Source organism: Neovison vison, chromosome 8 (assembly GCF_020171115.1).
Source record: "Neovison vison isolate M4711 chromosome 8, ASM_NN_V1, whole genome shotgun sequence".
Classification (NCBI taxonomy): Eukaryota; Metazoa; Chordata; class Mammalia; order Carnivora; family Mustelidae; genus Neogale; species Neogale vison.
In genome coordinates, this window is record NC_058098.1 from 8,324,489 (window position 1) to 8,340,905 (window position 16,417).

Sequence of the window (16,417 nt, forward strand, 5' to 3'; positions counted from 1 at the left end):
TGTTTGTGGGTATAGTTTCAATTTTGCAAGACAAGAAAGTTCTGGAGAAGGGTAGTAGTGACGGTTACACAACAATGAGAACGTACTTAATGTCACCAAACTGTACCCTGGAAAATGATCCAGATGACAAATTTTATGTTTCGTGTGTTTTTCCGTAATTAAAAGTAAAAACTAAAATATACGTTCCCATTATAAAGCATTCCGAAAAAGAAAAAAAAAATTAACGTATGGTCCCACCATCCAGAGGGAGCTCCTAGTCACATTCTGTTCTATTTTCGTCTAGTTTTCTCTTCCCATGAATTCGTGAAAGGCGTACATAGTCATAAGTACCCACTGTGCAATTTTCCTCTCTGGTGTTTTCCCCCCCTTGGACGCCCCATTGTAAGTGCTACATGAGTTCTGTCACCTATGCTCTCAGAATTTACTAAAACATTCTCATGATGTTGGACATTTAATTTGCTTCCAATGTTACTCAGTAATGGTTAACACTGTGAGAAACATCTGTGTTTAAAGCCTTGCAGTTTGTTGGGATATATTCATAGGCTTAAATTTGCCAAATGTGGAATTCCTGAGTCGAAAGATAGGAACACTTTTGTTGTTGGGGAAATGCTACTTAGAAGTATGCTCTGTCATGTGAGATTAACTGGGAGAATTTTTTTTTTTTCAGATATGTGCTATCTGGATTACTGTAAGAATGCCTATAGTTTCCATTAGCCCAACCTGGGTGGCATTCCTTGTTTACATCTTATTATTTATGGTTTTTTTTTTTTTTTTTTTTTTTTTTTTTTAGTGAGGAAAAACACCTTTGGCTTATACGTAATCGGTCTTTTGGAAGAGGAGAGCTTCCAAGTTTCTGGCAGAAGAATAAAGACAGGTTGAAAATTGTTGCCATTTGATGTGTGCAAGGAAATTATGCACAGAATACCCACGACAGATTTTATAAACGATTCTTTGGTATGAAATAGTAGGAGTCCAATCCTACAGCCAGTTGATGTGTGCCTACCAAGTGCCAGATACTTTTTACATATTACCACTAACACTTGGAACAATCTCATTTTATTTTATTTTATCTTATTTTATTTTTTAAAAGATTTTATTTATTTATTTGACACAGAAAGAGAGAGATCACAAGTAGGCAGAGAGGCAGGCAGAGAGAGGGGGTAAGCAGACTCCCTGCTGAGCAGAGTGCCCTACACAGGGCTCGATCCCAGGAACCTGAGATCATGACCTGTGCTGAAGGCAGAGGCTGAACCTACTGAGCCACTCAGGTGCCCCAAAACAATCTCATTTAAAAAAAATAAAAGAGCTTCAAGGAGGTTTGGGACTGGTCCAAGGTCACATGGCTAATAAAAAGCAGAGATTGCCCTTGAATTTAGTTCTTCCCATTTGGAAGCTTCCGTACTCACTTCCGGCACCCCCACCCCCACCCCACACTTAGATTATGGATGGTCGCCATCAGTGGAAGGAGTCATTTCCCTTTGACATTAGCTTTGTATTTCAGAGACAAAGTTATCTTTCCTCCAACTTGGTTGGAATGCCGTGGCAGGTCCAGAAACTTGAAGGAGAATGGTCATGTGGTTGGAGGAAGAGAGAAAGGCATTAAAGAAAAAGAGATTTGAGGACAGAAATTGTAATGGTATTAAGGGAAGGTAGGAGGAGGGAGAGAGGGAGAAAGGAAAGAGCAGTCTTTTTGCTTAAGGGTGAAAGTGACTACCCTGGAGGCTGAATGAAGTCCTGGGTGGAGGGTTGACGCATGTTCTGTGTGAGGCCCTCGCTCTCTCCTCCCTGACCGTGATATTTTTGTGATGCCAGGTTTAAAAAACTTTGTTTTATTTGTTGCTTCCTTGAACCCGCTCCAGATTTGTTCAACACTTAGACTCCTCTGGCTGGGTTTCTCTTAGGACAAAGTTTGCCCTGGGGAGAGGAGCGAGGAGAATGAAAAAAATAATTGTATTATATTATAGTCCCCTTCTTGGAAATTGTCAGCACACATCAGCATATTAAAGGCTCTGAGAAGTCCCGCCACCAAAACCCAAACCAACCCAACACTTTGTTTAAGCACTTTGTTTAACCCAGTGCTTCCCAGATTTGTTTGATGACCCTTTTCTTCCCCACAAAACAGTCAACGAATATACTTGCATGTAGTTTTTCTGGAAAGTATCTTCATGACAGACCTTTGGTTAAAAACAAGGAATTTGCTCAGCTCCTAAGATCTCAGTCCTGACCTCATTACTGACTTTCTGTGATTTTTTTTTGCTCAGGTCCCATGGCTTTCTGGGGCCTCAGCATGAAAGGAGCCTGTTGTAGTCATAACTAGACATTTTCCGAGTTTACTCTCAGCTACGCATGCTAAGTCTGTGCCTCACCTCGAGTCAACCTCACGATGCTGCAATGTGAGGGTGTAGTGTCTCCATCTTCCAGTGTAGCAAAAGGAAATTTAGGGAGGTGAAGTCGTTTGGCCTGCAGTCAGCTGGCTGGTAAGTGGGCAAGAGGGTACTCAGGTTCAAGGTTGCTTGAGCTCTTAAACCACTGCTTCTTAGATGGTCTTATGATGGCTTGATATTGTCATAAAGTGTTGAACACTAACATTATTAACACTTCAGGGACATTTCTCCAAGAGTATCTGTACAGTTACTTACTGAGCTAAATTCTAGATATGAACATGTTCTATTAAAACCTGACTCTGATGCTATTTCTACCCGACAAATCTCATAGACCACCATGGTGGATGGAAATGGTGGATCCTTCCAGAAAGTCAGTGTTCCCATACTAAACAAGAGGAGAACTGAATCTTAGGCCACTTTGGGATGATAGACCTCTTCTTACCATTGCTTATCTGAGAAGAGGAAGAAAATACACCTTATTTTTCTGTAGACCTAGAGATGAGACCCTGGCAGAAAATCAAAGGAATGAAGGGAATGAGAAGTAGCAGCGTTACTTCTCACGCTCAGAACGCAGTGTGTAAACTACTCTTGGTTGTGTCTCCACTGGTTGGTGAGGCCGAGCTTGGCTGCAGCGTGGTTTTTTTTTTTTTTTCTTCCTAGTATGTTAAGCTACTACTATAAAAATAAAACAGAAATAAATAAAAATTTTAATTACATATCTAAAAAGTCATTGGCACAGTTCATTAAGGAGAGTTTGTGAGGGAGAGCCAGGCGAAGAGATGCAATTATTTTTGTATTAATTACATAGCCACCAACAGATGTGTAGAATTATATCTACTTTAATTTAGCCATGCTAGAATTGTGGTTTTTTTTGTTTTTGTTTTTTTTTAAGAGAAGGAGAGAGTGAGCAGGTGGAGGGCCAGAGAGAGAGAGAGAGAGAGAGAGAATCTTAGGCAGACGCCATGCCTAGCGTGAAATCTGACACAGGCCTATCTTAGGACCCTGAGATCATGATCTGAGCAGGAATCAAGAGTCAGTTGTTTAACTAACTGAGCCACTGAGGTGCCCCTGGTCGTGCTAGAGTTTTTAGTCCCTCTGGCACATCATTTTGTTTGGCCCTTTCTCTCCAGGCCCTTGCCCAGGTCTGCCTTCCTCTTTCTCTACTTTGTTCTGTTCTTCTCAGAGTTGCGCTGCTTCCCTGGGGCCCAGGAGGAGTGCCGTGGTTGCCACAAGGATGGGCATGCCACCAGCGTTGAATGGTGAGGCGCTGGGGGTCTTAGGCACCTTGCAATGTGTGGGACAGCTTCTTCTCACAAGGTAGTGTTGGCCCTCATCCTGCTCCGTTTTTGAAAATGTCTCTGTAGGTTGGGGTTTCTCAACCTTGGCACTCTTGATATTTGGGGCTGATAATTCTTTGTTGCGGGAGACTCTCCTGGGCATTGTGAGATTTTTAGCAGCATCGCTGGCCTCTACCCGCTCGATTCCAGGAGCAGCCCCCTTACCTCGAGTTGTGACCGCCAAAAATATCCCAGACTTTGCCAAATGTCCCCGGGGCGGGGAGCAAAATGATCTATCACAGCGGTTCAGAAGAGCTGACATAGTGGAAAACACTTTTATAATTATTTCAGCCTAGACCCTAATTTCATTTCACATATAAACACAAAGTCTTTGGTGCACAGTTTCTTATACACAGCATTGTCCAGAAATAAAGCAGCCTGGCAAACAAAGAGAAACTGATTTGTTTTCTTTGGCATTTTAAGGGGAGTTATTGTCCATTAAAACAGAAGCCAGTCACCTCTGGCATTGCCACTCGTGGTATTTGAGACGCCCCTTCAACAGCCCCGAAACCGACAGGCAGGTGTCAATGGCACGTTCACTGATTGTCTACCTATAGAAACACACAACAGATGGTCTCACTATCCTTCAAGAACCTCGTGCCTGAGTGTGGCCCATGGAACATCAACGTTGGCATTGTCCCTGAGCTTGTCGGAAATGCAGCACCCCCCCTCCCCCCCCGAGCTGCTGACTCAGAACCCACATTTCACAGGATTCCGGGGGATAATATTCATGTTTCAGAAGTCCTATTGGTGTGAACGTTCATGCCCAAACGTTTTCCTTTTGTTTCTCATTGCACACTTGCCGCATCCGATGATTTCTTTTGGAAATTATGTGTGTAGGCTGGTCATGAGATCTATGGATTCATTTCTGGATCGTACAGGGGAAACCATAGACGGTTTGTGGGGACATGTGCACACTGGGTCTGTGAAGGGGGAGGACTCCTGCCCTGCACAAGCCCCAGGCAGGCAGCTGCATCCAGTCTGTGATGTGAATGATCACGGTGTGCTGACGGTCCTGTGTTCCAGATCCGCAGGTCGGACTGCCTTTTCGACCTTTCTGTGTGAATATCTCACAAGTTCATCAGAGGCAACTTTTTCAAAAGCAGGGAGCTTGAATTCCCCTGCCCCCAGCCCGTTTCTCTTCCAGTGTTTCTGTTCATAGGAAATGGAACCTCAAGCTGCTTGGTTGTTCCAGCCAGAATATTGGGTCATCCTTGACACCTCATCATAAGATTTCTTGCCAAAATCTACTTCCCCAATCTAGTTCAAGCCTGTGTCTACCACCCCCAGATGATGGTGCCCTCTCCCTGGGCTGCTTTACTCTGCTCTGCATCCTGCCCATCATTTTCCATACAACAAACAAAGTGAGCTCAACCGCAGCAACTTCTTCCTAGAAACATCACTCAAGGCAAAGGAAGCAAGGGCAAAAAATGAACTATCGAGACGTCATCAAGATAAAAAGCTTTGCACAGCAAAGGAAACAGTCAACAAAACCAAAAGACAATCAAAAGAACGGGAGAAGATATTTGCAAAAGACATATCAGATAAAGGGCTAGTGTCCAAAATTTTTAAAGAACTTAGCAAGCTCAACACCCAAAGAACAAATAATCCAATCAAGAAATGGGCAGAAGACATGAACAGATATTTTGGGAAAGAAGACATCCAAATGGCCAACAGACACATGAAAAAGTGCTCAACATCACTCACCATCAGGGAAATACAAATGATACCCACAGTGGGATACCACCTCACTCCAGTCAGAATGTCTAAAAGTAACAAGTCAGGAAATGACAGATGATGGCGAGGATGTGGAGAAAGGGGAACCCTCCTACACTGCTGGCGGGAATGCAAGCTGGTGCAGCCACTCTGGAAAACAGTATGGAGGTTCCTCTAAAAGTTGACAATAGAGTTACTCTATGATCCATCAATAGCACTACTGGGTATTTACCCTAAAGATACAAATGTAATGATCCAAAGGGGCACATGTACATAAATGTTTATAGCAGCAATGTCCACAATAGCCAAACCATGGAAAGAGCCCTGATGTCCATCAACAGATGAATGGATAAAAAGGATGTGGTATATATACAATGGAATATTAGGCATCCATCAAAACCCCCAAATCTTGCCATTTGCAAAGACATGGATGGAACTAGAGGGCATTATGCTAAGTGAAATGAGTCAATCAGAGAAAGAGAATTATATAATCTCACTGATATGAGGAGTTTGAGAAGCAGGGTAAGGGGGACATGGGGGAAGGGAGGGAAAAATGAAACAAGATGGGACAGGAGAGGGAGACAAACCATAAGAGACTGTTAATCTCAGGAAACAAACTAAGAGTTGCTGGAGGGAAGGTGGTTGGGAGGGATGGGCTGGCTGGTGATGGGCATTAGGGGAGGGCATGTGCTATGGTGAGTGCTGTGAGTTGTGTAAGACTAATGAGTCACAGACCGTATCCCTGAAACAAATAACACATTATATGTTAATAAAAAAAGGAAACTTTAATTAGATTGAAGCAGTCATTCCCTATTTCCTCCCAGCTTTCCACTTAGGAAAAACTGTTTTTCTAAGACATTCTGCCTGATCTGGCCTGGCCACCTCTCTGACTTTACTTGGGTCTGTTGGCCCCTTGCTGATCTGTCCCAAGAACACTGGCCTTCCGACAGCATCAGAAGAACATGCCTAGGGGATTTCCAAGTACAGTTCCCTCTGTCTATGCCATCCTTCCTCCTATTTGTTTAGCAAGCACCTTCTCACTCTTAAAGCCGAAACTGAAATGTCACTTCCTCGGAGAAGCGTTCTCTTGTCCTTGGGGCTTGACTAAGTTCTTTTGACGTAATCCTGTACCTTATACGTTGTTCTTATGGGACTTACTGCAGTTTATAATCATACTTACAGCTGTAATTTTTAATTTAGTGTCCGCCTCGTACACTGGCTTGTAAATGCCAGGAAGGTAGGGACCCTGTGTTTTATGTATTAATTTATTTATTTGAGAGGGTGGGGAGACAGAGAGCACACAAACAGGGGAAGGGGCAGAAGGAGAGGAAGAGAGTCTCAAGCAGGCCTCCTGCCGAGCATGGAGCCTGATGCGGGACTCGATCTCAAGATGCTGAAATCATGACCTGAGCCAAAACCAAGAGTCAGAGGCCCAATACCCACAGTTCTGACTGTGCACACTTGATCATAACAGTATCCCAAGCAGATAAGCCAAGGCCTGATGCATAGTATGTACTTGATAAATATTTGCTGAGTGAATGGAGCCCTAAAAACAACACGGAAAGAGAATTTTAAAGTACTTAATACTAAGATAATACAAAAGCAAATAATAGATTTGCCTGGAATCCTACTTCTCTAATTCTATGAGAGAGATAATGTAGAATATATAAAGAAAAAAGGAAGAGATTAGGACAATTAGTCCAAGGAAATGTAAGTGGACATGAACAAGATTTGCCATCTACTTGGTACTTCCAACTTTAAAGAACAATTTATTTTGCCATTTTGAAATAATTTACATCTTTTCAAAATTTTTTTGAAACACACATTCTTACACACAACGTGTGTGTGTGTGTGCCTACTTTCTTGAAATATATTGGATAAATATTCGTAGCCCCAAAGATAAAAAGATTGAGGCTGTGAGTGTTTAAATAGTTTGTTCCCATAATGATTAGTGATGAAATCAGGATATCTGATTCCTAATTCTGGGCTTCTAAAAACTGGTTAAAAAAAAGTGAAATATAAATGCTGAAAATACATAAAATGTATTATTAAAAAAAAAAGACTGTGTTAAGAAAGCAAAGTGGTTGTGGGGACATGTGATTCCTAACCGTGTAATCCTGGGAGAAACCTGCAGTTAATATTTTTTCAAATTGATTTTACAACTTGAAAATCCAAATTAGCTCACCTACATTGCTGAATTTCATCATTAGTGCTTCACTTAATTTTTCCTAAGAGAAATCTCTGTGTGCAGAAGCCCTTAAACTTGGGTGGACCAATTTCAATTTTTAGAGGGAATAAAGTAATTGCTTAAATGTATTGAATGCTTCTCATATGCCAGACACGGCGCCACATAAGTAGGTGGATGATATTTTCAAATATTATCTGCTGTGCTTCTGCTTTTTCTTGATTTCTTTCTTCCATGTAGTTTTCCCACATGGAAAGCTGATACTGAGACCAATTGCTCTTGGAAAGGGGGACCACAAAAGAAGCCAGACAGAACACAGTGGCTGGGCTTCTGAGTAGAGAGAGGGACTTTAGTTTTCTTATAATAAATCACAAAAAGGTTGAGTCAATAAAATAATTAAAATAGAAGAGTCACATCCAGGTAATGATTATTAACTTTAGGCCTGCCTACTTTTGCATTATTTCTGAGTCATCTCAACCCTCTGGGGGGGTGTCCAGTGTTACAGAGGAAGAAGCTGACATTTAGGTGACTGAAGTGACTTATCGCAGGTCCCATGACATTAAATGGAAATGGATATGCCAGTATACAATTGGAATATATCTTTTCTGGACTTCGGATCCTTTACTCTTTACCACCAAAAGAATCGTGCCTGACATTGGATCCGTATCAATGAGACCACAGATTCTTTGTCAGAGGGGTGGTTGGCTACACCTTTGATGATCAGGATGCAAAATTATTATTCATTTTGATAGTGTTCGTCTTGGAACATCTAAATACAGATGACATGCATGTCATAATCAACGCACTGGAAACTCTCAACTTTTGAACTTCCTCTCCTAAAGCACAACTTGTGATAAGTTAGCCATGTGTCTCAAATGTGCGATATATGCTCCATGACACAAACCAGACAGCCGATTGCCACAGCCCTACAACTAAAGGCTAGTTTTTCCTGTGTATTTCTTTTCTTTTTCCTTTCTTTTTTTTTTAGTTAGTGTGAGAGCAAACACTTTCTAGGCTGACCTCCACCCTCTACCACCAGCTTCCAGTGTCTAACAGAGTGGGTGAATGGGAAATAACTTTTAAAATAATTTCCATTTTGGTCTACGTAATGGGCAACCCTTGAAATGGTTTAAAACCTCTTCACCACCGTGTGTGAAATGGCTGTGGAATGAAATTGGCAGACACCGGGTGACATCTTGGAGAACGACAACAACAAGAATGTCAGGCAAGAAGACGTGGGGCCTCCTGAGAGTGCTGTCACTAGGTGTCATTTGTGTCCTTCCTTGTGTGTCAGATTAGGAGATTTTAATGGCAGAAGAAAATCTTTCCCTTAAAGCACACTCTTCAACTTCGGACTACCCGAGGAGTTAAGAAAGAGAGATGAACGAAAAGGTATTGGGGTTTGCCCTGTGAAAATCTCTTGACGACTAATAATGGGATTATGGAATCTTAACTGCTGTACGGTTATCCCTAATTATAACCAAATGTATGTCAACCTAAATAAAAGTGATAAGGCAGACAGAGGCCTTCTCTATCCTATCAACTAGCATTTTAACATGAATCTCTCTCAGTACAGTGCTTTGACAAAGCTTGGAGTGGATAATTATCAGAAAGAGATGGAACCCAAAGTGAAGTAAAACATATTTTTGCAGAAAGGAATGGTTTCAGTTTTAAATGTTTGGTGACCCTGGGAACCTCCTACTATCTTGATTGCACTCTATCACAAAAGTTATGCCTGGAATTTCTGCCATTCTGTATTGGGAAAGGTGTTGCTTATTCTTAAACACTGGTGTACATTTTTTATGGTAAAGGAATCTTGGGGTGGATCAGGTTTCCATTCTTACTTTCACTACTGGGAAGCTCAGTGTGCATCTGGTGGCCCAGCTTTAGTGATTGTGTAGCCTCTTGGGGCTCCAGTCTATACTCATTAACTTCTTTTCATATTCACTCTTTATTTTCTCTTGGCACATTTGTTAATAGCGTCGCTCTGTCATTTACTAGCTGTGTGATCTTGGGGAAATGACTTACCCTTTCTGAACCTAAATCCCACCTCAGCAAAATCAGGCTGATACTAGTATCTTCCACGCCTGGTGCTGGGTACGTAAGAAAAATGTAGATTTTAAAAAAGTGATTTTCCTTTCTTTTATGATTTTATTTCCTTGCATACAATATAGCACCTTACAAGTGCTGTGGAATAAGATGTAGAGTAAATTAAGAAACTACATGTATAAAATTCTGCTTGTGTGTTAGAAATAAGTAATCATTGGGTCTTGCAAAATGAATTATTCTTTCCTTCTGGAAAGTTGAAAAACTAAGTAGAAGCGAGGCTCTTTAGTTTGTGCATTAAACGTTGAAAAGAAACCAGTTGTCAATTCAGATGTGAAGCTCAGAAAAGTTTTCCCCTTTTATTAAAAAAAAGGGTAAAATAGCAGTTCAAAACATTTGATGTGGTTATCAGGAAGAAGAAAGTAGAAAGCCGTCATAATACCTACCATTTTATTTAATGCTCATTACATGCTCTGAACTTCACGATAAAACCCGAGAGTAGATCTCATTGTCCCTATTTACTGATGACGAAATAGAGGCTGAACTTGGTTAAGAAATTTAACCAAGAAATTTAAATTCCTTAACCAAGTTCAGATAGGTAGCAAGAAGTAGAGTTGGCATTTGGACTTTGGTCTGTCTGGCTTCAAAGTCTGTTCTCTAGCCAATATTTATTGCTGTCAAAGGAACTAACTAGAATCTTTTAAAGGCACATTGCTCAGTAAAGCTATATAATGAAAAATAAGGACGAAAAACCGTTCAGCTGTTGTCATCCTTTCAAGAAATGAATTAGAAAGATGGTGAAGATCAGGACAACATCCTGACAACAGAAAGGGAAAATGTCCTTGGTGGTTTCAACCTTAATTATAATTTCATGTTTGGCAATTATGTATTTCATATTTGACAATTCTCCTCGATGGTTGATTTTGGTGCATGGCCATAGAAGAGAAAAGAAAGCAATTTCCCTGTACCCATTTTTATTGAGCCACATTCATATACTCCAAAAGGGCACTTAAATTGTTTGAAAGAGGTCTAGATGCTGGCAAACACCACCATAAACAACCCGGACAGCTTAAAATCCGAACCGTCAACGACATGATTCACAATGGAACCTATCTTCTCTAAGTGGAGTGCAGAGCCAAATGTTATTTATTACAACTAACTTACAACCAAACGAGATTCACTGCATGGACACAGCTAGGGGACTTTACTGCCGCCTAAACGTGAGTTGTTGGCATTCAAGAAGAACGATATGTCCCCCAAATATGACAAATAAACAGGGCAGATTTTTTTCTTTCTTTCTTTCTTTTTTTTTTTAGCCACTGTGATTATGTGTGTAACCCAGGGCAACCCCATTTGTGGTGCTGCCTACAAGAGAAAAAGGGGTTAGTGGGTTGGAATCCATGTTTAGATAATTCAGATAAACATTCCTACTTTCCAAGAAGTTTCCCTTCTTTTTAGTGATAGTTTCATTCATTGGGTCCCTCGTCTTTGCCTGAAGCTTGACTGCTGTTGTTTTATTTAATTCTTATGATAATCTCCATAACCTCCAGATGTAGGTTTTATGAACCCCTTCTGGGAGGTCAGGAAGCTGAGAGAGTTTTGAATGATGGGACCAACATGATGTGCCCGTTGGGACGGTAGAGCAGGATGTGAACTCAGGTCTCTCTCTGTCACCGAAGTACTGTGATAACTAGTACCCTTTACCAATTCCATTGTTACCCGTAATCATCAATCCTCACAAGAAATTTGGAAACTATGAGTTATTTCCTCATTACAAACGAAGGACCAGAGGCTAGGAGGTTGAATTCTCCCCTTCGTCCACACAGCTCTTTCCTAGTGAAGCTGGAGTGAAATCAGGTTTGTCTGGATCTCTCACTCAGCTTCATCTGACTCTCCCAATGGCTTTCAGAGTCCATTATGGAACGTCTGAGACCCTTGAGATGCTCTTAAAAAAAAAAGATTTTAAAAAATTCATTCATTTATGTTTCCTCAGAAGTGTTATGCTCCTTCCTGCCTCCCTGTCTTTGTGCCTGCTGTATACCTTACCCAGACTGCTCCTCCCATGCCCTTGCCTGGATAATCCCTGCTCCACCCATGAACTCTCATCCACTGGCTGGAGTATCATGTCCTCAGAAAGACCTTTGCTTATCCCAGAATCTAGACTTTTCCCTATCCCAGAAAAAAAAAAAAATCCAGATTTTTTTTTTTCTCTCCTACCTCCAACTGGCCATTAATAATGTTGGTGCAAGGGGCGCCTGGGTGGCTCAGTGGGTTAAGCCGCTGCCTTCGGCTCAGGTCATGATCTCAGGGTCCTGGGATTGAGTCCCACATCGGGCTCTCTGCTCGACAGGGAGCCTGCTTCCTCCTCTCTCTCTCTCTCTGCCTGACTCTCTGCCTACTTGTGATCTCCCTCTGTCAAATAAATAAATAAAATCTTTATTAAAAAAAAAATAATGTTGGTGCGAGTACTGACTTAATGCGTGATTCTTCCATCAGCCTGTAGGAGGACAGGGTTGGCGACCGTTTTGTTCCACAGGTCTCCAAAGCGCCAGCTCGGTGCCTGGTTCCTGGGTGTCCTTTAGTGAAGAAACACGAGTTTTTCTTCCTACTTTGCCCATTGTTCTACCTTCGCAGACTCAGGAAAATGGAAGCGAATGACCTCAGGGATCCTCCCTGGACTCACCATTCTGTAGATGGTGACCTGGAGGCCCAGGCTTCCCATTCACGATAACAATAACAAGAAATACCTGTTATTTCTCAGCCAAGCATGTTCTTGACCTGGAGCCCAGGTGTTTAACCAAATATGTCTAATCCTCAAGATGAATGTGGAAACAGGCTCAAAGGTGTTAAGCTGCTTGCCCACGTGCGGAGCTAATAAAGGGCCCGGAATGATCTGTGCCTTGTGCCTCTGAGCTCACTCTGCACACCGGCCTCTCTCCACATGCGAGTCACTGGCAGCTTTAAAACACTCATACCTAGACTCACTCTCAGAGATTTTGCCTTAATTGGTCCAGGGCTTGGCTTGGGCATTGGGAGTTTTTAGAAGTTCCCCAGGGAATTCTCATGCGCTGCCAAGATTGAGAACTACTGCTCTAATGTATGACCGATTGATTGATTGACTGATTACTGCCACTTAATTAATTGTCCTTCTCACAGAGATTCGAGCAGAGTCCATGATTTGTACAATTCTACAGCAGCATTCCTTGTTTCTGTCTCTCTTTCTCTTTCCCCTCCCCACTCCAAAATCTGCATTTTTACGTAGGTCAAATTCCTTCACGACACCTACAAAAACCAAAAACCAAAAACCAAAAAACAAGCCCACAATGTACGACTGTTTATAAAGATAGAGGTTCTCACTGACAAAACCCAGGCAAAATGGTCTAGTTACTTCTCAGATAAAGGAGTGAGCAACTAAATTTCCATATAGACAGAATTCTCAGGAGACTGTCCATGGGGTGGAGTTTGCTTGCCCTTCAGTCATAAGGACAATTGCTGTTACCCGATAATGAAGATTCACCTAGTGCCAGGCGCTGCGTGAGGCTGACGGGCGATCGAGAGCCTCCCCCTCCCCCTGCCAGACCAAACCAGCAGTACCATTATCAGCCGTACCGTTCTACCAAGGGTCAGTTGGTTCACGAAGTGATGGTCAGCGTGGTTAGTTAAGAGGTGCATTCTGGATCTGAACCTTCTTCTGCTTACCCCGCTATCACTGCTAACTACACCGCCTCCTAGACGTCTCCATAGTCTCTGGCCTGTGATCCAGTTTGTGCACTGAAAAAACACTGAATTAGGAGCTCTTCCTCGAAGGAACCCAACGATTTCCTCCACCCTTAAATCAGCTGTTGAGAAGCAATAATAGGGATTTTCAATGTCTCATTTATAAAATTTACCAGGAATGAAACGGTGAGGTGGCCCTCTCGTCTTCGGTGTCAAGAAAGTTAATGGAAAGCTTGTATGGAGGTTCCCGTAGCCATAGGCTGCTCCCTCTGAGGCTGGGAGCAGGGGCAGGGACAGGGTGGTGGTTGTGAGAAGTAACCATTGATGTTAAAGTCATAATGACATCTGGCTAATTGACAAGCAAAGTGGAAGCCCTTGTTATGGCCTGAATTATGTCCCCTCAAAATTCATACGTTGAAGAGCTAAACCCCAGTGCCTCACCTCAGGATGTGACTGGATTTGTGGAAAAAGCCCTTAGAGAGGTGATTAAAGGAAGACGAAGCCATTAGAGTGGGCCCTAATCGAATCTGACCCGTGTCCTTCTGAGAAGAGGAGATTAGGACACAGAAGAGACACTAGGGATTCGTGGGCACAGAGGAAAGACCACGTGCAGAGACAGCCAGGAGGCGGCCATCTACCAGCCAAGGAAAGAAAGAAAGAGGAAACCAGCCCTGCTGACACCTTGATCTTGGATGTCTCGGCTCCAGAACCGTGAAGAAGTAGGTTTCTGTTGTTTGAGCCTCTTCAGTCCGTGGTACCTTGCTGTGGTAGCCTGAGCTGACTAACAGAGCCAGAGAAGGAACAATAAAGTTCCTAAGCCTGCAGCTGGTCACAGTGGTCTGGAGGCTGCCTATTCTTTCACATTCTGGAAAGTGTATTCAAATTTGTTGTCTTCCTTCCACTTCTTGCCTGCGGTGTGAAGGGGGAAGGGCAGGTATTGTTAAGGCTGTTTAAGAAAGAAAGTAGATTGAGGCCTAACACATTTCCACAAGATCATAAAGCAATTTGATGGCCAATGTCACACCACAGCTCTCAGAATTTAGTTTTGAGGAACATCTGACTGGCTCCGTCAGTTAAAGTTCTGCCTTCGGCTCAGGTCATGATCCCAGGATCCTGGGATGGAGCTTCATGTCGGGCTCCTGCTCAGCGGGGAGTTTGCTTCTCCCTTTCCCTGCTGCTTCCCCTCTTGTACTCTCTCTCCATCAAATAAATAAAATCTCAAAAGAAAAACTTTAAAAAAAGAATTTAATTTTGAATAGGGTTACTCATGCTTTTGGGAAAGGAAATCCTCTGGTTGGTTCAAAAGGAGTGTCTTAGAAGCTGTTGACTCCATAATTCGCTAAGCTTACACCTGAAGAGTTTCCTAGTATCCTTGGAGTAACGAGGGAAGGTTTGTCTCAGATATCAGTTTCAGTCCAGCACAAGGACTCTCAAAGAGCTTTGCAGAAGAGAAGGGATGTAGAAACTTCCAGAAGGGGCATCCAGGGTTGTGTGTGCCTGAGAGAGCCTTTTTTGGGACTTCTTACCCTCATTTCAATCAAAGCAACTTCATTTTATCTGTTTTGTACACAGGACTCCATATAAGATTATATTTGAAAAACATTCAACTGCTCCCCTAAATTATGACTATAAATTTATATGATGATGGTGATAAAACCTGATGCCCCCGGACCAGGTGAAGTAACAAAACTTCGGCTGTGCATTTTCAACTCTTCCCTTACCAATGAATACTTGACAATATTATTTCCACAAACACTGGGGCAGCATTTTTTGGGTGCCAAATACTGGGTCCTATCTCAATATAAGGAATGCAGCAGGGAACACAGCAGAGAGGACCTCTGTCTCTCTGGGGCTTTGAACCATGGAGGGAGAGAAAATGAGGTACGAGACCATAGGAGGTTAAGGACAGCGGTGTGGCGAGGAGGAGGAGGCAGGGTGCTGGAAAAGTGAGTGTCTGTTGGTGTGAATGGTCACATGTCCACTCTAAGAAGGGACCAGAGGGGCCTCTCTAGAAGGTGGTATTTGAGTTAAGACCTGATAGAGGAGAAAGGGCCACCCATGGTGGGGGATGTGATGGAGGAGTTCATGCCCAGGGGGAGCATCAGCCAGTGTAAATCGCCAAGGTGAGACGGGGCTGTGGCTAATGGAGGGGACCTAACAAGGCCAGCACAGAAGGAGACTGAGCTCAGACCAGCAAAACCAGTTTTAGTATATGTGCTGCCGAAGCGAGCACAGACCAGCAAAACCAACCCACTAACAACCAAGACTAAAACCAGAGCTGCCTCCCCCATTCAGCGGCCCTTGGTCAAGTCCCATCTGTGGCCTGTCTTCATATGGTCTATGAGCCAAGAACGATTTTTACATTTTGAAAGGGCTGAAATACATCAAAACTAGGATAATATTTCACAACACACCAAAATTACATGAAATTCCAATTTCAGAGTCCATTGATAAAGTTTTATTGGCACACAGACACACACATTTGTTTACATGTTATTTATGGCTGCCTTCATGCTACAAGGGCAGAGCTGAGCAGTTGTGACAGATTGTATTAGTCTGTGGAGTCTAGAATATTTACTATCTAGCCTGTACAGAAAAAGTTGCCCATCATTTGTTCTTTTTGGAAATAGCTCTTTTTGAGTACCTGCGGATGTGACTTTCCTCTACTTAATGGTGGGTCCCTTTTCCTCAAAGTTCTCTAGACAGAGGCATCCGTGAAATGCTGGCTCCTTGGATTCAACAGTCCAAGAAGGTCTCCCTTACTCTTCGCTGATTGTGGATATGTACTCCTTAATTGTGTTAATATGTGCAGAGAGATTTTCCTATGCCTGGAACTGGGCCAGGTGCTAGATGTTCAAGTTGGAACATGATGGTTTGGTCCTTGCCTTCCTGCAGTTTATGTTCTATTTAAGCAGGTTTTCAATGGACCTTCCTTCTGCTCTTAGCTGCCTCTGCACCCTGGGCACCGGAGGGATTCCATTTGTAGCTTCAAAGTCAAGCCAACCAAACGTATGCCACATGCACACCAAGGT

At 42.7% G+C, this 16,417-nt stretch overlaps 1 protein-coding gene across 2 annotated transcripts in view; it reads right to left on the reverse strand.

The window, feature by feature from the left end:
* Nucleotides 1–16,417, reverse strand: part of TSHZ2 (teashirt zinc finger homeobox 2) — a 433,613-nt gene that overhangs the window by 2,464 nt on the left and 414,732 nt on the right. The window lies entirely within an intron of this gene.